This window comes from Pantherophis guttatus, chromosome 2, assembly GCF_059756535.1.
Source record: "Pantherophis guttatus breed Tessera chromosome 2, ASM5975653v1, whole genome shotgun sequence".
Lineage (NCBI taxonomy): Eukaryota > Metazoa > Chordata > Lepidosauria > Squamata > Colubridae > Pantherophis > Pantherophis guttatus.
The window spans coordinates 103,397,476-103,420,729 of record NC_142064.1 but is presented as its reverse complement, the minus strand read 5'-3'; the positions used below and the strand labels follow the sequence as shown (position 1 = coordinate 103,420,729).

General features: G+C 39.0%; 3 long non-coding RNA genes across 6 annotated transcripts in view; 1 reads left to right on the top strand and 2 right to left on the bottom strand.

Moving 5' to 3' along the window:
* LOC117661853 (uncharacterized) overlaps nt 1-12,269 on the bottom strand; it is a 29,154-nt gene extending 16,885 nt beyond the window's left edge. For both annotated transcript variants that reach the window (XR_004590143.3, XR_004590144.3), the window contains exon 1: nt 10,736-12,269. This is a non-coding gene — a long non-coding RNA (uncharacterized LOC117661853). The remainder of the gene's footprint in view (nt 1-10,735) is intronic.
* Nucleotides 8,100-23,254, top strand: LOC148115232 (uncharacterized). The gene is made up of 3 exons (XR_015732343.1): nt 8,100-8,166; nt 12,387-12,588; nt 22,979-23,254. It is a non-coding gene; the product is annotated as an uncharacterized LOC148115232 (long non-coding RNA).
* LOC117661855 (uncharacterized) lies at nt 12,863-22,979 on the bottom strand. Of its 3 annotated transcripts, none has more exons than XR_015732344.1 (3): nt 22,911-22,979; nt 15,576-15,707; nt 12,863-13,419 (listed from the first exon to the last, which is right to left on the bottom strand). It is a non-coding gene; the product is annotated as an uncharacterized LOC117661855 (long non-coding RNA). The 3 variants fall into 3 exon arrangements; XR_004590146.2 differs by lacking the exon at nt 22,911-22,979 and adding an exon at nt 17,857-18,074; XR_015732345.1 differs by lacking the exon at nt 22,911-22,979 and adding an exon at nt 16,660-16,892.

Here is a 23,254-nt window from a genome sequence, read left to right as displayed (position 1 = left end):
TGGAGCCTCCGAGTGCTCTTCAAGGGGAGCCCCATGTAGAGAGCATTACAATAGTCCAACTGGGAGGTAACAAGGGCATGAGTGACCGTGCGCAGGGCGTCCCGGTCCAGAAAGGGCTGCAACTGGCGAATCAGGCGAACCTGATAAAAGGCCCCCCTGGCCACAGCCGTCATATGCTCTTCTAAAGACAGCCATGCATCCAGGAGGACATCCAGATTGCGAGCCCTCTCTGTGGGGGGCAAAGATTCACCCCCAATAGTCAGCGATGGCACCTGCTGATTGTATCGGGGCACCGGAAGCCACAGCCACTTGGTCCTGGAGGGGTTGAGTCTGAGCCTGTTCCTCCCCATCCAGACCCGCATGGCCTCCAGGCAGTGAGACATCACATCAAGGGCATTGTTGGGGTGGTCTGGGGTGGAGATGTACAGCTGAGTATCATCAGCGTACAGATGACACTTCACCCCAAAATCACGGATGATCTCACCCAGCGGCTTCACATAAATGTTGAACAGGAGGGGCAAGAGGACCGACCCTTGCGGCAGCCCCATGCGAGACGCCTCGAAGTCGACCTCTGCCCCCCTGCCAACACAAACTGCGAGCGGTCGGAGAGGAAGGAGAAGAACCTCCGCAGAACGGTGCCCCCTATTCCTAACCCCCTCAACCGCTGCAGCATGATACCATGGTCAATGGTATCAAAAGCCACTGAGAGATCTAATAGGACTAGGAAAGAGGAGCAACCCCTGTCCCGAGCCCTCCAGAGATCATCCACCAACACGACCAATGCCGTTTCTGTGCTGTACCCCTGCCTGAAGCCCGACTGGTACGGGTCTAGATAGATAGCTAGGGGGCAACCCGATGGTGTGGTAGGTGCGCTGCCGCCGCCACCTGAGCAGGAGAAGAGAAAGAGATGGAGAGGAAGAGAGATGGAGAGAAATGGGGGGGAGAAAGAGAGATGGAGAGGAAGACAGATGAAGGAGAGAAAGGGGGGAGAAAGAGAGATGGAGAGGAAAAGAGATGAAGGAGGGAAAGTGGGGAGAAAGAAAGAGATGGGAGAGATGAAAGAGACACACAGAGATACCTGTTTAAAAGAAAATACTGGGAGCCACAAAACCTGGGTTGGGAGTAAGTGATATGAAGTTGGCAATGCCCACCCAGGTTTAAGGTTGTGTTTAAGTGTTTACATGTGTTTAAGGTTGAGTGTTTAAAGTTGCAGACCCCTGACCTACCCCATCTGACCGCTTCACCCTGCAGCCAGTCCTGTAGGCCTGCGCCCGCCTCCCACCTGGGCAGCAGCGGCCTACCTACCCCGGTTGTATCACCTTGCCCTACAGCCGGCCCGAATGCCCGCCTCAGACTGCCTCCGACCACTCCAGCAGGTCATTTTTATTTAATTAATTTAATTAAGAATGCTGCAATGGGCATAAATGATGACCGGTCAAAAGTGCAAGGACCTGTCAGAAACCACTTTTTTCAGCCCTCTGGGTAGTCCCTATGTGCATATGGACTACTCAGAGGGCTGAAAAAGTTATTTTTGACCGGTCCTCGCACTTTTGACTAGTCCTTGAACTTACGACTGTCCTCACATTTTACGTTTTGTGCCCTATCTTGTCACCGTGGTGAAGAGAAGTAGTGGTGAAATGACTGACACAGTTGTTAAGAACGCCGCAACGGGCATAAATGTGAGGATGATCATAAGTGCAAAGACCGGTCAAAAGTGCGAGGACCAGTCAGAAATGACTTTTTTCAGCCCTCTGAGTAGTCCCTATGCACATAGCCACGCCAACCCGGTCACATGACCAGGTAGCCATGCCTATCCGGTCACATGACCACTAAGCCACACCCCTATCTAAGCCACGCCCACAGAACCAGTTGTTTAAAAAAATTGAATCCCACCACTGAATAATACGTATCTATTGCTACCAAGGTTTGTCTAGATTTGTTGGCCTGATTTAAAACTACTAATAGACCATTTCTGTATTACCATCATTTGATTTCTTTGCAGAAGCTGGTAGGTACAGAACAGATTTTAACTTAAAAATTTAACTGCACAATGTTTTTAAAATGGAAACCTAATCTAATTATGGTAGTGCCCCCTCCCCATTACAATATAAACCAACTGAAGTAATTTGTATTTATTTAGAACCCTAGAAAAGGTTATTTTTTTCGTAATGGGTGAGTGTTTTATGGTTCAAAATGGATTTTTCATGAGTCATTCCAGACTGGGAGCAGCTTCACCTTTTCTGCTCAACTTGTAAATCAAAAATTACACCCATCAAATGTATACATGTTTTCATTTTGTAGGTTCCATTTAAATGCAAATTCTGCCATTTAAGCAGAACTTAGATGTACTTTATTGCAGTGCAATTACCATATCCTTTCTCACCAGATCTCCCTGTAATAAGGTCATGGGTCATTTTTTTTTCCTTCAAGCCCTCAGCCAATGCAACTGAAATTAAAGTAGTCAGTATCTATTGCAATTGCAGATGCAAACGGATGGTGAGAAAAAAAGTCTTTAAATATCTTTCACCTCCTTCCTTACACAAAACAATTATCATAGACACCTTCTATCTTGCTGTAACTGAATTTCTAGTCTACTGAAAATGGTTTGAAAACTTGCTGTTGTAAGAAGAGCTAACTAGATTGCAAATGCAATGCATGCAGGCTTGCAAGGACCTTTGAAGAGAGAAGTAATTCCTTCTATATAATATATAGGATTGTGCTGGAAGCTACAAACTTATGTCTGCCTTGAGGAAACTAAGTGGACCTTAGACAAGGTCTCCTGCTAAGCATTAAGTTAGCCCCATCAAAGTATTTGAATATGCTGGTTGAATCAGAACCTTTACTCCAGGGGTTTTCAACCTTGGCAACTTTAAGCCTGGAGCTTTGCTGGCTGGGGAATTCTGGGAGTTGAAGTCCACCAGGCTTAAAATTGCCAAGGTTGGAGACACCTGTTTAGTCTGAGAGGACCAGGGACAAAATTTCCATCTGATCCCCTCTCACATCATCTTTTCTGCTCAATGCTGAAGAGAAACAATAATAAGGATATAATAAATAATATATCCTTCCTAACCACAGTGGGAGCGTGCCTTGATGATCTCTCCATTCTGCCATGTTTCCATGAGACATGCACTACATCCTACAACATCTTGAATCTCCAAAGACCTATGTAAGGGTCCTCTTTGTAGACTTTAGTTCAGCATTCAACACCATCATTCCAGACATTATTCTAACTAGGCTAAACCAGCTAGTGGTACTGAACACACTTGTAAGTGGATCATAAGCTTCTTAACAGACAGGAAGCAGCAGGTGAAGCTAAGCAGAATCACATCAGATACCTGTACAATTAGCACAGGGGCCCCACAAGGCTGTGTGCTCTCTCCACTTCTCTTCTCTCTATATACCAATGACTACATCTCAAACAATCAATCTGTTAAACTACTGACATTCACAGATGACACTACAGTGATTGGTCTCATTCGAGACAATGATGAATCCGCATACAGACAGAGGGTTGAACAACTAGCCTCATGGTGCGACCAGAACAATCTGGAACTGAACACACTCAAAACCGTAGAAATGGTGGTGGACTTTAGGAGAAACCCTCCCATACTACCACCTCTTACAAAACTAGACAACACAGTATCAACAGTAGAGACCTTCAAATTTCTAGGTTCTACCATATCTCAAGATCTAAAATGGACACCTAACATCAAAAACGTCATCAAAAAAGCACAACAAAGAATGTTCTTTCTGCACCAACTCAGAAAGCTCAAACTGCCCAAGGAGCTGCTGATACAGTTCTACAGAGGAATTATTGAGTCTGTCATCTGCACCTCTATAACTGTCTAGTTTGGTTCTACAACCCAAGACAAACATAGACTTCAGAGGACAATTAGAAGTGCAGAAAAAACAATTACTACCAGCCTGCCTTCCATTGAGGACCTGTATAGTCTTCAATGGTGTATTTGACCTGCACGAGTCAAAAAGAGGGCTGTGAAAATATTTACAGACCCCTCGTATCCTGGACATAAACTGTTTCAACTCCTACCCACAAAATGACACTATAGAGCACTGCACACCAGAACAACTAGACACAAGAACTGTTTTTTCCCAAACTCCATCACTCTGATAAACAAATAATCCCCTCAACATTGCCAAACTAGTTATTACGTCTGCGTTACTATTAATCTTCTCATCGTTCCTATCACCCATCTCCTCCCACTTATGACTGAATGACTGTAACCTTGTTGCTGATATCCTTATGATTTATATTGACTGTTTCCTAATATGATTTGATTGCTTATTTGTTCCCTATGACTATCATTAAGTGTTGTACTTTATGATTCTTGACGAATGTATCTTTTCCTTTATATACACTGAGAACGTATGCACCAAGACAAATTCCTTGGCCAATAAAGAATTCTATTCTATTCTATTCTATTCTATTCTATTCTATTCTATTCTATTCTATTCTATTCTATTCTATTCTATTCTATTCTATTCTATGAGGCTGCCTACAGTTTATCTGCAGCCCATGAATGAGATTAGCCTAAATAACTGCTTCAGTTTTAAAAGAGAGCTTTCCCCCTTAAGCATTCCACAGCTTAACATTATCTATTTTCCAAGCAACACAGTCAAAGGCCCTTATGATAGTTCCCTCTGGCACCAGGATACTCTCCTCTGCCCATTGTTGTTGTTTTTTCTTCAGGAAGGAATGAGCAGGGCACAGGAGCTAACTCCCCTCCCCACCCACTACTGGGCAGCTCCCTGCAGTATCCCCAAAGGCTGGTTTACAGCTACATTGACAAGAGCAGCATGATAAAGACAAAGACTGGAAACCTTCCAAGAGATTATTCTTCCACTTTACCGTACCACTTCCCAGCCTCCTTGTTTCATAATCACCTGTCTCTCAATTTAGCAGGGGAATTAATGATAAACCTAGGACTACCACATCTGAGCTGTGAGCACTGAGACAATTACTAGAGGGCAGCAAGAAATTAGAATTTTAGACCTGGCATCTCCTGCTTGACCCCCAAATAGAGTGCTGGCAGCATTTGTATATGTATCGATAGGAAGGTAGGAAGAATTATGATGGAGAGGAAGATGCTTATGGAACAGCTGACAATGTTTTCTGAGAGTCTGGAGTGCAATTTGCTACAGGACCCAAAATCCAACATTCTAGGGGGTCACCTTTATTGTTGCGGACAGGGAGGGAAAGGGCATTCTGACTGACTGACTGACTGACTGACTGACTGACTGGAGAGGGAAGCTTCCCAATGGGGAAGGAAAGAAAGAGAAAAGTTATTTCACAACTGCAGTTGAATTTGAGTTGAATTTATCAGGCACTACAATGCCAAAGATCAAGGCCCACCCCAAGATGGGAAAAGACCCTTTATCAGTATGGTTGTTTCTCCATTGATATTGTCCACTGGAGTCAGTGGGCAGGAATATGTGGTGGGAAGCCAAAAAAAACCTGCAGAAACACTTGAAGTATATTTTAATTAATCAATTTTTACTTCCCTATGTGAAATTATTGATCATTTCAAGTATTGAAACCATAATTTAGTTGGGTCTTCCTTCTGTGAGGTTGGGCAATAGTTCTCATTGTGTCCTTTTTAAGGACATTCTGCTTCCCTCTGTGACATCAACAGAAGCCAGACAAGCCATGAAAGGTTCAATCTGAAAGCAGTCTTCCTCTACACAAGTTTCCCCCACAGATAAGGGCCCTGATGGGTTGTACCTATCAAGTGAAATAAATCCATTCCATACCTTTCAGCTTCTCTTTTCACATGTTCATTACTCACGAGTACAAAAAATAAATAAATGAAAAAGCATTATTGCATGCATCTATACCATAGAATATCTTTTTAATTATATCTTAAATGTTATTTTGATAATTCCACAAAGGCTTACTTCATCATGAAACAGCACAAACAGAAATTTATTATGAAGCTTCTTAAGATATAAAAAGAAACCAGTGCTTTTATTACATGCACTGTATTAGTTTACTTGATACAAGGACTTCACATTCACACCAAATGTCTTATCAATGTTTACTTCTCTATACTATTTCATTTCATTTCCCTCTCCCCTTCCTCAATCACACTGATAGCAGTGTAATTATAAAGTTTCTCTGAAGTTAATATTCCATGGACCAAATAAAGTATGATGTGGCCCATGAAAGCTTTTGTGATAATACGTTTACTAGACTTTAAGATACAAGATTCTTGTTCATTATTTGCTTGCCATTGATCAGAATGTTGCTACAGAGTTTTTTCTTTGTGTGTTGATGTGTCTGTGTCTGTGTGTAATTTGTCAGTATCTTCACTGCGGATTCTGTCTGAGAAAATCTATTCCTCTTTTCTAAACTGTTGAGGAATAATGAATGAAAGTGCTTTGATTGGTAGATTTCTTAGTGGTAAATGATCTTTGGACCTTCTGTTTTGTTTGTGGCATTTTTGAATATGAATATTAAATGAATATTAAAAATGAATATTAATGAATATTAAAAAGAACAATAGATTATTGAGACTATCTAACAATTGAAATGGTTTTCCTAGACTGAAAAGAAATGAAAACTGTGTAGATTTTTTTTTGCATGTGATTTAAATATTAATGCACCCACAATCTCTGTTTTGTTCTCAAATCCAAACTAGATAACTTATTAATAACGTTATAAAAAGCCGTGAAGGAAATGAGACAATATTTATAGTGATGTACATAGAAAGACCAGATTGATAATACATCTGAGGTAGAAGTACCTATGGAATCTACTTCTCCTAAATTCTGTCAGAAGAAAGTTAGATTAATCATTTTGCAATTTCTGTATGAAATCCTCACTTTTATTACAACTGGGATTGTTTGTTAAAACTCATTAAAGGAAAAATCAAACAGAACATGTTTGAATCCAAAAAAATAGATCCAATAATTAGAAGCTGATAATTATACTAAGCTTAAGTTTAATTACTTAATTAAAATTGTGTGTTGCTGTCACCATTGTAAATTGGAACTGTAATAGAATTGTTATATAAGAAAAAAGGAACTTAGTCACTTCCCAGTTGATTCTTTATCCTGATTTTTCTTCAAGTTTTAAGGACTGTAAATGTGCAATAAAACAAACCTTTTTCCCTATCATACAATCAGAGAATAATTGTTCATTGCAAATTGAATCAATAGTAATGAGATAATTCCTAAGAAGGAATCTGACAAGGCCATTTCAGTTAATCCCATTACATCGGGAACAACTATAATGAAGATATTTGCATAATCTTTCTTGTTTTCCTTTTGCTTCAAGTCTTTTATCTGAGAGCATACAGGAAGGACAAAATAGTTGACCATTTGCTCAGCGGCCCTACCTTCGTTCTTCTAGTTCCTTGTTTACCTTTTTTGTATGCCTCAGAAGCATCAAAAAGACTAAAATATTTTCTCAAAATAATAGGGCTAGAAGAAATCAGTACTGAGTTCCAGTTAAAACTTCCCTGCCTGATAGCTACCCAAACTCTACTTGAAAATACATAGTGAATGGGAGGCCAAAGCCTCTCAAGAAGTCGGTTCTATTTTCAATCTTCTTAATAGTGATATTAAGAAGATTCTTAATATCTTAATAGTGATTTGTTCCCAATTTACAGTCAGTATCTGCCATCTTGTAACTTAAAGCCACTATTCAATGTCCTACCCTCCAGAATATTAAAAAAATAGGTCTTCCCCCTTTGTATGACATCTCTTCAAATATCTGAAGTGCTTTAATAGATTCATCCATCTTTGTTTGTCAAACCTAAACATTTCCAATTCTTTCCATTTTCATTCATAAAACTAACTTCTGGGGAAGATATGGAGGAATGGACTCAGCAAAAGTAGAGCTGTTGACCAGCAAAGACCAAGGAATGGTGAGCAAACCAGTTCCTTGAACCATTCCAGATAAAGAGAGGATGGGAGATCACCCATATGCTCTGGACTGCTGCTTTCTACAAAACCACAGAATAGCAGTTTTATGCAAGTTTGAGCACTAGCAGACAATGGGATTACCTATTCTGCTTGGTATAATGGCAGAGACTTTTAAAGGACACTAAATTAACAAATCTCACTTTCTAATCACATTTAGAAATTGCTTATTGGCTACTTCTGAAATAAGAGAGACCTTTGGAATAACAAGTTTGAAAATGCAAGGTGAGTCTGCCTTTAATTCTAAATGGGGAAAAAATTATCAGAAGGTTTTTAAAGACCCTGAAATAAACAGCAAAATCTAAATAAAAAATTGATTTTAGAAAGTTATAAATTATAAATGGACTAAGGATCCAGATAAAATTGGAATATCAAACTTTTTCAATAAGATTTTTGGAATTAAGAATACAACTTTTTGTGAGAAATAGATTCTACTTCCATTTTCACAAGATGTTACATAGATAAATAATTTCATGATTTCAAAAAATGGACAGTAGAGGGGACTAAAGGTTTTAAGTAGAGGAAGGATATATAGGCTTGTAAAATGGTGCAAAACATGATGACGATAAAAGTACTGAAGGTTTTTTTTTGAAGACTGAAATCAGAATGCAGTAGCCACAATATGTCAGTAATATGTCAGAATGCAGTAGCCACAATAGTCTACTTCTATGGATAGACTATGTCCAAAAAATATTATTGAAGAAATGTCAAATGTGGAAAAAATGTATCAGACAAGATAGCGATAGTATTGAAATTGATTTTATAACTGACAGTCCAAAAGAATGATTTAGAAAAGGATGTTTCACTGCATCTACAAAAGAAACTGATTGAGGAAAGGAAATTCAAATGACTAACCAGGAGAGTGACCTGGATATTTTTTTTCTTAGCTGGATTTACAAAAAAGGCTTGTTAAAATCTTTAAAAATTCTGTGTGATAACACAAAGAAGAAATGATGAGAAATCTAATCTCATGACAATATTCAAATGAACTGTTAGTTCATTAAGATTAAGACTATTAGAAGTAAAAGGAAGGAGTATAAAGGTGGTTTATTTGATCAAGGTTAAAATATGATGTTATTTCTGGATAGTCTTTATGAACTTTCTGATGACACCATGTTTTATGGATCTGTTTATAAATAAGAGATGGGCCATGAGATGAAGAGATAAATGTTTATAGCTTCGCAAAGGATGAAAAGTTATTAAATTTGTTTGTACTTTGTGATGAAGGTTGGAAGTTAATTTTAATATATATTTGTTTTTTCTTTATTATGTTTTTACTTTTCTTTTCTTGTTCTTTTTTCTTGCACTTTTTACTCCTCTTCATTCTCTTTCCTTTTTATAAGTTTAGTTTTTATTAGACTTTACTATTATAATCAGCATTCTTAAGGTGTTAGTGTTACCCTATATTAGGTATTACCCTATATGAAGAATAGGGTTTGGCTACTTGGTATTATCTCTCATAGTATCTGCCCAGTGAATTACATCTTGTAGAGGTAGCACTTTCCGTTTTCCTTTAAATAAACAATGACATCTATCAGGACCCTGGAAGTGTACCTTCTCTGTAGCAGGATCTGCCCTTTGGAAAGAGATTCCCTTGAGATTCAAATGGCTCCCGCTCTCTTGGCATTTTAAAAGGCCTTGAACACCAGGCTCTTTGCCCAGACCTTTGATGAGGATGTTTGAAGCTCCTTTTTTCCCTTTGTTTCCATCTAGTTTTGCATTTCTGCCATCTTTAACTCCCCCACCCCACCCCGCCCAGTTTTTAAATGTTTTTGACAATTTGTAAATTGCATAGTCTTTGGGAATTGGGCAGCATAGATCATAGACTCATAGGCCTGGAAGGGACTCTGGAAGTCTTCTCATCCACTCCCTGCCCAAGGCAGGAGATATTATACCATCCCAGACAAATGGTTGTCCTTTTCTTTTTCAAGACCTCCAGTGATGGAGCACCCACAACTCCAGAGGGCAAGCTGTTCCATTAATTAATTGTTCTTTCAAGAAATTTCTTCTTAATTCTAATTTGGATTTCTTTTTGAAAAGCTTCCATCTGTTATTTCTTCTCCTGCCCTCAGGTGCTTTGCAGAGTAGTTTAACCCCTTCTTCTCTGTAACTGCCCCTTAAGTACTGGAAGACAGCTGTCATGTCACCCCTCTTCATTAGGCTAAACATATCTAGTTCCCTTAACTGTTCGTTCTATGGTTATTGTTCAGTTTTATTAATTTAAATATTAATTTAGATACTATCATTATTATCCCGATATAACATATTCTCTCTGTTTGGAGGAAACAGAGTCCAAATAAAAGTTATGCATTTTGTTGTTGTTACTTGTTGCTTTCTTATTGTCTTTGCTGAACAGATGATATGCTCACTTTGAACTTAACCTTTCCTGACAATCTCTCTCTCCCCGAACCTGTGTTGTGGGAAGGATGCCCACTTAAATTCACTACTTAAATAAAGAACCAAAGCCTTTAGAGGTAGACGTAGCAAAGTATGTTTTATTGACCTGCACAACTACAGAAACCACTGGGCTCCCAGCCAAATGAGCAAGAAAGATCCCCAAACTAAACAATGTTACAGGTTATGTTCCATTTGAAATGTTACATAGGAATATAAAGAAAATAATGATCATCATACTGTGACCTTTACAATCAGAACGTAGCATCTGATAATGCTATGGTTGACCTTATTTTGGCTCTCCATTTCTCTTTACTAACAGGACTCTATAACTCCCCCCCCCCAGCTCCCATCACAGATATTAATACCAAATACCATAAACAATGGCATTTATTTGTACCTGTATATTGCTTCCCCTCGTATCAAATATCAGTCTGGTTTCCATATCTTTTTTCAATCCCTCCAGGGTCTTCAAGCAGTTTTTGTTTTCCTGCTCCTTTTTATTTCTGTGCTTTACTTGCACTTATACGTTGTAACCTATGGAATATATAGACTAAAAGGATATTGGAATAGACCTTGGAGGTCTTCTAGTCCAACTGCCCTATACCCAAGCAGGAGACCCTATATCCATTTCATCATGTGTGATATTATTATTCACACTCTTGATGTTCTGTTCTTCTTTTCGATCCTGGATGTATCTGTTTTTGCTCTCAGATTTCGTCAAGTAGTTTGTGCAGCCTTGTGAGCTTTCTTGTTGTTGTTGTTGTTGTTGTTGTTGTTGTCCTCTATTTTTCTTCTTTTTGGTTATCTCCCCTTTAGGAATTTCTTCCCAGCTTGAGATCTTTTCCCCAGAAGCTTCTCCTGCCATGGAATCCAAGCTCTGAGTCTACAATTTTCTCTACTGAAGACCAAACTATTTGTTCAACTATACTCCACTTTGATTTAAAATCAGGAATGACAGTACAGAATCATCACTGTCAATTTCTCCCCAGCATTTGTGCTACTGCCACATCCTCAACCCTTCTAAAGAACTGGATATTACTCAGCCAGCAGTGCTTTAACCATACCATGATAGGAAAATGGTGAAATCAAAAAACAGAGGTGTCATAATGAAATACTGTAGTGTAATGGTGAAATAGCATAACAGGCTAAAGTAGCATAGTTGTCAAATTTCACTCTAGGGCTTGGAAGTAAATCACAGACAGCTTCCACAACTTCCTCAGACAAGTTACCTTTCAACTCTGCTTAACTTCCTAGAGGACTGTTAGATTCTTGGTGTCTTTGATCTCCGTTGTTTTTTTGCAGATGTTTCATTACCTCTGATACCCAGCACTAATGATGTCACTTACCTAGGTAATGAAATGTCTGCAAGCAAACAACCAAGGTCAGAGAGCACCAAGGATTAAACTGTTCAACCCTGAGCTACATACAGTATATTCTCTTCCATTGGGAGATAAATTTTAGAGACAACTAGGTTAGATTAGAATCCACGTTGGAGAGCCAGCTTGGTGTAGTGGTTAAGGCATCGGCTAGAAACCAGGAGAACTTGAGAATTCTAGTCCTGCCTTAGATACAAAGCCAAGTGGATAACCTTGAGCCAGTCACTTTCTCTCAGCCCTAGGAAGAAGGCAATAGCAAACCACTTCTGAAAAACCTTGCCAAGAAAACTGTAGGGACTTATCTAGGCAGTCTCCAAGATTCAGACACGACTGAATAGAACCAAGAAATGGAAAAACCCAAAAAGAATCCATATTGCAGAAAGTTGATTGCCCACTGCAGAACAAGGAATTCCATGCCTTTAGTTGTCCATGTGTAGACCAGTGCACAGGTTTGCCTCCTCCCTCCTTCTTGTCCAAGTTAACTGTTACTTGGCAATTTGCTTGTTGGCAACTGAAATGTAACAATCTTTTGCAATCTGTAAATCACTGTTTCTACCTTTCCAGCCTTTAACCTTTATACTGCCACTCAATTCCATTGGTTCATCTTCACGTTGTTTCTTATGTCACCAAGTTAAAAGGCTTACTGTATATTTCTTCTTGTTACATTTTCAGGGTCCTGAGCTAGCCAAGCACACTCTGTGGTTTGAGGAGATAGAAAGAAATAAGACCCTGGAGGGGGTAAGCCAGAGATGCTGCTCAGATATCTACAAAAAAAGATTAATAAGGCAATCCAAAATGGAGGAAAGGTTGAGGAGCAAAAGGATGAGCCAGTTTAATCTAGTGTCAAAGGCACCAGGCAAGAATCCAGAAGATGGTGAGTTCTAATCCCACTTTCGGCATAAAAGCCAGCTGTGTGACTTTCAGCCAGTCTGTCTCAATCCAACTCACTTCACAGAGTTGTTATTGTGGGGAAAATAGAAGGAAGAAAGAGTGTTACATATGTTCACTGCCTTGAGTTATTTATAAAAATAATAAAGATGGAATAAACAATCTTTTTTAAAAAAATGAAAAAGAACAATCCAAGTTGAGTTACTTTCCTAATAGCTGAGAAATGGCTTACCCATAGAAATGCTGAAGTACAGGTAGTTGACTGCTATTGTTTTTAATATTTTAGTGGAGAGACAAAGTTTAAAATATTCGGTGCACATGGTTGAGTTTCACTGAGTGCTCTGTAGAATAGGAGAATATATGTTGTTATGCATTGCAAGGAAACTGATAACAAAAAATGTGTTTCATCCCACAACTTCTGAGCTAGCCAGACAACCAGCTTGTCCCATCAAGTGCATCTATAATAGACAAATCTGTGCTATAATCATATTTTAAGTCAGAAACATAATTTTAGACCTAGCCTCTAAAAATGGGATGCATCAAAGAGAAAATTCTGCAATGCATTATTTTAGGAGCAACATGCTTTAGAATGAATAAATGAAAGATGTCAACTGAAGATAAGATGCCTAGGCATGGAAATAACTAGACTGAAAATTAATCAGACCTATAACAATTACACTTATCACAATATTGCTGAATTAATTATCTTATTACATTGTGATGTTATCCTTCACCCTAACTTTGGAGTAGCAGGGTCTTTAAATTTCAATTCCATCTGGTTTTTCATTATCAACTTGTCAAAAAAAGGTTCTCATCTCTGAAACACAGCAAATAAGAAAAACTAATTAAAAACTTTGCAGTGCATGAATATTTTCTTTAATAAATACTTCCTACAAGTTTATGATAATGATTTTTAAACCAATGGCTTTTTCCTTAGCAACCAGCTGGAAAGTTGCAAAAAAATATTTTTATGCAGAGATCAGGATGACTTCATGAAACTGACAAAGGACAAGATAAAATCTCTTGGGAGGTGATAGTACAAGACTCTAGAAACCATCGTTTTGTGGCTCGAATATTTAGTAAATCACCTTTCCTGAAGTGACACCTGGACTTCTGTAATGTTTTGGCTGTGATCTTTCCCGGCTCTATCGTAGAAGTTCCGCAGTCGAATTAAAAAATGTTAATCCATATGCTTTATACCTGATCTAGAATTCTTTTTCAACATTATTTTGCACTAAGACTTGTGGCAATGAACACATGAATTCATTGTGACAATGAATGAATGAACTTCAGGAAAAGTTGCATGTCCAGAAATTGAATGGTTCTTGCTATGAGACCTCAGCCTACAAGCTACAATGGGGTTGAAGGAAGACTGATGACCTCTTCTGTTGCTAATTGAGTCTGTGTAGTGCTTTTTATTCCAAATACTAGCTGGACGCCCGTGCTTCGCTATGAAACTATGTGCTCAGGCTTGATAAATTGACACTTGCAGCCTGAAACTTAATGTAGAATGTGTAACTCCGTAGCATCAGAGTGTGTTAATATAATGCAACTGGCAGTTGGAACAGAGGAGGAGGGGGAGTAGAATGTCCCAGCCCGCAGCATCCATCAATATTCAACTGTCTAGCATCCTGTCAATGTGTGAGAGAGTTGAGGGGTGTTTGGAAACTCAAACAGTATTTGCTGTGTGATCAAGAAGGAGACAGGAAAGAGGCTGGGCGTGGCTTCACTCAACTGTTCTGTAGTAAAGCTGCTTGCTGCTGTGAAAGTAAAACTGAAAGTGAAACTTCTCTGCTTGTGTTTTGTATTTGGAACAGATTTCTTTTGAGGTGGGGAGTGGAAATAGAACTTTCTTAGCATCAGAGCGTGGAACAGATTTCTTTTCAGGTGGAGAGGGGGAGTATAACTCCTTAGCATCAGAGTCGGTTGGGTTCTAAATTTTTTTACTACCGGTTCTGTGGGCGTGGCTTATTTTGTGGATGTGGCTTGATGGTCATGTAACAATTCTTTAGAATTTAGCAGAGGTACTGGTCTACCAGGCTTTTAACTGCTTGCAGAGCTGTACCGGTCTACTCATTTGTTTTTGGAGGCATCGGTCTACTCATTTGTTTTTGGAGGCACCAGTCTACTCATTTGTTTTTAGAGGCACTGGTCTACCCATTTATTTTTGCAGGCACCAGTCTACCCATTTATTTTTGCAGGCACCAGTCTACTCATTTGTTTTTGGAGGCACTGGTCTACCACCACACTGCCTTTTAAAACTGATCAGCTATAGGGCGGCCCTTTGAAGCCCCGCGGCAAGAATTTAAACAGTTTTTTTCCTTCTAGCCCAGTGGTTCTCAACCTATGGGTCGGGACCCCTTTGGGGGTCGAACGACCCTTTCACAGGGGTCGCCTAAGACCATCTGAAAACACATATTTTCAATGGTTTTAGGAATAATTTTATGGTTGGGGGTCACCACAACACGAGGAACTGTATTAAAGGGTCGCAGCATTAGGAAGGTTGAGACCCACTGTTCTAGCCGATCAGCTGGAACTCAGGAGGCAGCAATAGATTGGGGATGGGGCCAAATAAAAGGTAAGAATAATGCAGGGGGGCGGGGGCAGTAGGACAGAACCGGTTCGGTGACATTATATTGTCACCGCTACCGGCTCAGTGCAACTGGGCGGAACTGGAAGGAACCCACCACTGATCAGAGTGCGTTAATAATAATATAGGAAATAGTAATGCTCTGACAGTCATTTCAAAAAATCCTTTCTTAGTGAGCACCTAGAAGCCAAGAAGAACATGCGTGGCAAATTTCAAGTTTGTAGGCTTTACGATTCTGGAGATTTTGTGATTAATGCGTGAGTGGTTTTTGCTTTTATATATGTAGATTCTTCACAAGAGGGGCTATCTATACATTACATTGTGGAAGGCCTGGGGGGGGGGCACAAGCATCTTCCCAAAGCAGAACATAGAAAGTATACTACCTGGTCCTACTGCACAGTCATTTCTTCTTCCAGGTCTTTGTTTGCTTTGATTTTGTTTTCTTTTTCCATATGCCCCACTGTCAAAGGTTCCATTCCAAAACATTTTCACAATATAGCAGCAGGTCTTTTGTTCTTTGGGAAAAGGGAGGCAAGTTGAAGAATTTAAATAGCTTAACTCATTCCTTGAATTCAGTTACATTTGCTGAATGTGAAATGCTTTTTTATTAAAGCCTCTAAGACCAATATGTGAGGGACAAGAGAGAGGACAGGTTAAGTACATCCCTACAGTCATTATTGCTAATTAGTCCTTTCCATGCATAGTTACTGTGGAGATGTGACTGGTGGGCAATGTGACAATTTTCACATTCTGGCGACATTCTGTTGCCAAAAAATGGTTTGCTAATTCCCTCCAGAAATGTTCAATAAAACCTAAAAAGGAAGTGCCATTTTATTCATTAGAACAAAATTTGAGCTGCTTTGACAACTTTTAACACGTTGAAACCATAATTCTAGAAACCAGACTTTTGATTATTTTACTTTGTCTGTTCCTTTAAGTAACAAGTACACACCTCAAGTGTGTAGAGGAACAAAGGATGTGCAACTACTGTGTTCAGGTGGCAGAAGATATCTTTTGCTTCAACAAAGGATTCCTTTGAGAACTCTGAATCGCCTCCTTCCAACTTTCTTGCAGTAAAGAAAGTGTCTCCACCCAGTAAGTGAGACTAATAGGTCATTGTCCCTTCTTCTAGGAAATTTAACAAAAGATAAATCTCTCTCTTGTGAATAATAGCTTTACTACTTTCAGCTAGAAGCAACAATTATAGTGAGGTACTGTACAGATGGTATTATACCGTATCACAGTTATGAGAACAACTTCAAATAGGACTTTCATCCTGCAGAGGTTCTGTCCCTCTTCTTCATTCACACGTGGATCTGTCTGGAGCTCCTCCCTTTCCAGAACTTACTGAGAACTCTTCATTGTAAAGGGAACAGTCATAAAGGTTCAGTACATTTTAAAATAGCAGTAATTAGTAAACAACTGCACTTTCTCCCTTCCCTTTGCAGAATGCCCCAAAAGTAGCACCTGGGTCTGTAAAAGACTGCAGCAGCATTTCTCCTCCAATTCTCTGTCCATCATTGAGCTCTTCTTCTGGATTGGATCTCCTCCAGCCTGGCCCATATAATCAAGATAGTTTCTTCTTTTATTCTAAAAAGCCTCTCTCCTTTCTCAGCTAATGTGCTGGGCATTTTTCTTCCTGGTGAGTCTGCCAGGCAACTTCCTCCTCCCTGTTGTGCTGCAGAGAGGGGGTCTCTGCTCAGCAGGGAGGAACTGTTATTTTTGTTCCCCTCCCCTTATGTTCAAATTGCTTTCTTTGCTCCTGTTTCAGACCAAGAAAAAAACTTCCCAGTATGTTTTTTTATTTCTTTTATGCTATTTTTCTTCTTTTTTTCTCTATTTCCTAGCTATGATGCTTTTGTCCAGCTGAAATCTGCCTCATTCCTCCCACTTATCCCCAGCTTCTTCTTTTTTAGATTTTTTTGAATTCCATCTATTCCATCTATATTTTTATAGATAACTCAGTATGGTAAACATACCTAATACTCCTTCCTCCTTCTGAGTTGAGCCAAGAGAAAGGGACTGGCCCAAAGTGTATTACTTTGCAAATTACAACTAGTTGCTAATTACAATTAGTTTTTATATAATTTTTATTTAGCAAAGATATCCTAAAGGTGCTTTTTTAAGGGGCAACTGGACTTTCTGGTTTTTCTTTGAAGACGTTTCGCTTTTCCAACTCTGACTGGATAGTGGGGAATGGAAGGTTCATACTCCTTTCTGACAGCTGGTCATTTGCATTCTTTTAGTGAGTCGTTGAGGTCACTTGGAGGTTTATCTGTGTCTTCAAAGAAAAACCAGAAAGTCCAGTTGTCTCTTTAAAAAGCATCTTTGGGACAACCATGACCTGGATGACTGAGAATCTCCATAGACAATTAGCAAATATTCAATTTCAGGAGAAAAAATAAAAAATATAGTTCCCAGGAAATGTTAGGTCTTGAATTAAGGCATAGTCAAGTTCAGCTTCATACATAGCTCTACCATTGGTTTTTAACATGTTGTTCATGTTTGTTTCTACAATTAGAAGCACAGAAAACAATCAGTGGTGGGATTCTACCAGTTCGGACCGGTTTAGCCGAACCGGTAGTTCCCACTTCCTGCCATGAACAAACTGGTTCTCTGTTGCTGTGAAAGTGGGCCTGCCTGCCTGCCCCGGGTTATACTGACCTTTATTTCTGCTTCTGAAGCCCAGCTGATCAGGGGCAGCAGATTGAATTGGCCCTCCTCAGCTGTTTTCCTTGCTCCTTTCCTTGTTTGCAATGCAGAAATTCAATTTTATGGAAACTGCATGCACACGCTCAGCGAACCAGTTGTTTAACCAGTAGGATCCCACCCCTGTAAACAATCAAACAACTGCAGGAGTGTCTTTCAACAGTCCCTATCAGATATTCCTGAATGTAAAAGGAGAAACACCAAACCATTATAGTCAGATTGCTCAGCTAACATCACAGTCATTTGGCTCCTGCTTTTTTATTCTCCCACTCCATCCCATCTCCATTTCTACAGCACAGGCAAATATGATGTTCCAAAAAATATTGTATATGGCAATAATTAAAGCCAATTACATCCTAAGAAGGAAAGTCTATTAAAATGCATAATTGCTTATTATACTGTCCCTTATGCAAATGTTTTGCCTTAGTACCTATATTTGCCTTGTAAATGGGCTATACGTTGAGAGCAAATATCCTTCTTTCCAAAATACATGACCACATTAATACTTAAAATGAAGTGTACATTTGTAAGCATGTTGAATAATTTAAAATGCATATCAAGCCAATTTAACAGCAATAGCTTTACATGTAACTTTTATTAGATACGCTTCCATTATTTATCTTGTATAGCACAGCAACTATTAAAAAAAAATGTAGCAGCAAAAGTATATCAAGGAGTTGCCAGAAAAATGTTTTCAGCTATAAAAAAAGCAGTATTATGACATTATAGACTACTTGTCAGGAAAAGACTACACAGAAACTGCAGTTAAGAGACCAAAAGTGGAAGAAGACAAAATCCTCTGGATTTTTTCTAAGGAATCTGAGACAATAGAACTAATCGGGAAAGGGAGGCAGTTCCCGTCATAGGATGCCTTCAGAGGGTAGGCAGTCATCTGTCTGGATGATTCAATCTGGATTCTTGCACTTAGCAGGCAGATGGATTTAATGGGCTAAATACACTCTGATATGTTCTTATTATTATTTTATGCACTTTTCTGGGACCAAACCCCCAGGGCAACTTATACCAGGAATCGCCTTTTTAAAATACATACAAAAAATTAGAACACATATAAAAGCAACATTAAAAACATGTGATCAAGATGAAATCCTTGAAAATAGGTTTGGGGAAAAAAGAAGGCTTTCATCGGGCATTTAAGAGAATTCCCATTATGCCTGATAAACTTGTACAACAATACAGAAATTTCTGAGTTCAAATACATATGATGATACAAAGAATTTTGAAGATCAACATTCAGCTGAAACCAGACATTTTCTTGCTGGCATTAATGGACAGTCAACTAGAAAAGAGCCATGGAAGATTATTTTTAAATATGATTACTGTTGCAAGACTATTATATGAGCAAAAATGGGGAAAATCTGAAATATGTACCACAGAGGAATATTTGCCTGAACTAGCAGAGATGGCAAAATTAATTCGTTTGACTAGAAAAAGATCAACATCTACTTTTATTAGTGGCTGGAAACCCTTTATAGACTTTTTGCTAAAGAGAGAGAGGGAGGGAGGGAGAGAGAGAGAGAGAGAGAGAGAGAGATGAAGTTTTGAAGATTAGAAAGGATAACTTAAGAAAAGAAGAAAATTGTAATGTAACTTTAGAGAAAGAGGGTAAAATATAAATATATCTATAATCGCAATCAAGACCAGTAGCTGCTTCTTTCCTTTCCTTTTTTATTTATATTTCTATATTCTTTCCTCACTATTCACTAATTTTCTTTATTCTCTTTATTTTCTTATGTCTTACAAACTCACCAGGAGAGGGGTCACTCCACTATTTCGAGAAGGGTTAATCAGGAATATCAGAATTGTAGTTCAATTAGGAAGTCAGTAAAATTTCCTGGAAGAAGGAACTATTTCTGAATTGTTGCCAAGGAAACTACATGGATATATCTGTGCAGAAAGCAGGTATCAAGCTCAACTTGAAGGCAACTTTATTATAAAGTTCAAAAAAAATTGCAGGAGGTGGCAGCACCAGGGGAGGGATCAAGGTAGATCAGACTAATATATCACAATGCAAATTTGCCCCCTTTTTATGGTCATTATCTTAACTCCTGCTTCCCACCCACCCCCACCCCGGAAAACGGGGGCAAAACTTGCAGCATAAACCTGCTGAAAATGTCCAAGATCCTTTAGTTTTTGTTGCTACCAGGGCCACCCTTCCAGATTTGCAAATATGGTTAGTACAGGTAGTCCTTGACTTATGACCATAATTGAGTCCAAAATTTATGTTGCTACATTAGACAGTTGTTAAGTGAGTTTTGCTCCATTTTGCAACCTTTCTTGCCCCAGCTGTTAAGGGAATCACTGCAATTGTTAAGTTAGTAATATGGTTCTTAAGTGAATTTGGCTTCCCCATTGACTTTGCTTGTTAGAAGCTCAAAAAGGAGATCACATGACCCTCAAGACACACTGCAACCATCATAAATATGAGTCAGTTGCCAAGCATCTGAATTTTGATCATGTAACCATAGTGATGCTGCAATGCTGAAAAACGGTCATAAGTCACTTTTTCAGTGCCATTGTAACTTCAATTGGTCACTAAATGAACTGTTGTAAGTCGAGGACTTACTCTATCTGTTTCTGAACAGGGTGGCTGTTGAGGATGCTCACATTAATCAGTATGATTGCAAGAGAAAAAGCTGCATTGCTTCCCTTGTGTGATTATATACGCATATACCTATGGATGTGTATGCATAGGAATTGACATATATTTTGAGGATAATAAACCACTATCTTAACAACATATTTTTCTTCTATTTCTATCAAAATTTCCTATTTTTTCCATTTAGTTGTTGAGCTTGCCTTTTTCTGCTCAGTATTAAAGTATTCCTGTAGACAAAGGAGAAAATCTTTATTAATGTGTTTGTTACGCACTGGGGTGCTCCCAAGCAAATCAAAAGTGCCTGGAACATCTTATCCCCAGGCAAGTACTAATCCAATAACACAGTAACAGAGTTGGAGGGGATCTTGGAGGTCATCTACTCCAGCCCCCTGCTCTCACAGGAGACCTATACTATTTCTAATAAATGACTGTCCAGTCTCTTCTTAAAAGCCTCCAGGGATAGGACATCCACAACTTCCAAAAGCAATTTGTTCCACTGGTTAATTGTTCTCACTGTTAGGCATTTTCTCCTTAATTCTAGATTGCTTCTCTCCTTGGTTAGTTTACATCCATTGTTTCTTACCTTGCCTTCTGGTGCTTTGGTAAATAAGTTGGCCCTCTCATCTTTGTGGCAGTCCTTCAAGCTACCATGTCACTCTGGTCCTTCTCTTCACTAGACTAGACATATGCACTTCCTGCAGTTGTTCTTCATATATTTTAGCTTCTAAGCCCCTAATCATTTTTGTTGCTCTTCTCTGAACTCTTTCCAAAGTCTCAACATCTTTTTTGTATTGGGGTGACCAAAACCGGATGCCATATTCTCAGTCTGACTGAGGGGAACTTCCCAGTTAACAGGTGGATCCAAGGGAGGTCCCAAAGTCTGAAGTAATGCATTTCCAGTTTTACTCTTCACATTGACAATTACCCACTTTAGTAGCAGTAGACGTCTATTTTTGTTTGTTTGGGATTAAACAATACCCAGGGATAATTTGGCCACTGTTTGGGAGCACAATTCCTTTTTTAGGATCCTATAACTCCCCATGGCCCATATCCCAAAACTTTGCAATGTTCTAGAACCCACAAAGTCCAAATCTCTCATATTGAAAAGGAAGCTTGTAGCACAGTCCTCAGATAGTCTGGAAGGAAAACTGCCCAAGATCTGCAGGATAAGGGCATTTAAAGTAATAAGAGTTCATCAAGCTCAGTTGAGAAACAGTAAGAGGGGAAAAAATCTCCTAATTGAACATTACCACAATCACTATCACAGTCACATTTTCTATCTCCTTTTTCCATAATGTGAAGGCTGAGCTTAGGTACATTTTCTTAGGCAACCACTTACAAGACAGAAGTGACAATACACACAATCACAATTATCCATAAGGAAATGCATACAAAGATACAATCCATTCTCTCCAAGCCAATTGAAATATGCATAGTTTTGCATCAACACCATTCATGTTCTGTTTCAACAGAGGACTAGTTTTCACATCCTGCATTTGGTACCTATGCTATCCTTTGACTGAAAGAGGACCCTGTGACCCAGCTTAAGGTTCTTCAGCATTTCCCATCCTCCTTCTCCTGTTTTTGCTTTCTGTAGACAAATGAATTTCCCAGACATCATGTATTTTAAAATCTAACAACGTAATGTTATGCTGTCTGTTAAGAGTTCTGAAAGTAGATACACATTTTGATAAATACGCTTTGATAAGTCAAATAAAGTATTTCTCTGAGAAAAGCTTCTCCCTATTGCCAATGCAGTATCTTCAATATTTCCAGAAATAATACAGTTATAAGCAACTCAGGATAAAATATGAGTGTGTGCAGGATATGGTGCAAAAAAACCCCAAGATGGCGGCCATGACTGTGTCCAAAGCTCCACACTCAGTTTTTATGTGTATTGCCTGTAAAAATGGGAGGAGCTTTAATTTGCCATTTTGACTTTTTGAAGAATACCCCGCAGGCAACCCTGGCTTAAGACGAAATGTTCCACTGTTTTAACTTACTCTACCAAGTTCGTTTCTCAGAAGAGAGAAGAAGAAGAAAAAAACCAAGTGGATCTTCTGCCTTGGTCTTAATTCTGTCCAAGAGAAAGGAACTGTTTTATGAAATTAAAAGGCAGAAACACAAAGAGGAAATTCCCAAGTGATTTTAGAATACATTATAACAAGAACTATAAAAACATCCACCGAAGACTGGAAAAGTAGACCTAAAGTAGATCTTTAATGAGCTGACACTTTAAAGGGAGCTCTATAATAGATGGAACAAGGGATATATATTCAATGAAGACCATAGCAAAGGAAACCAATCATGGAGAGATGCTATCAAAGACTAAAGGCAAAAACTGAGGCTTATGAAAGCGTATAAGGGAGGGAGGGAAGATGTTTTTACCTACACAGTAAAACAAAGATAGAACTGCCCAGTGTTTAGAAAAATTAATGAAATCTCTTTGTCTTCTTTCAGTATTCAAGCCGTGACAAGCAAAACAAATAAGAGAGAGCCGCAGTGAAGGATGGTAAGGAAAGAAAACTCCTCTGCAAGAAGCAAGGCACCAATTTCATTCCATAAAACCTCAAATCACAGAGAAGCATCCAGCAATGTCAGCCCTGTCACTCTGATGATGTCACAATGCCCAGCCTCTCCATCCCTCTTGTAGCCCTCAAGCAAGGAGGGAAATTACAGTGCAGCCCCCAGGCAGAAAACACTCGTCCCCTTTGTTCTAAAGCTTTAATTTTCTTG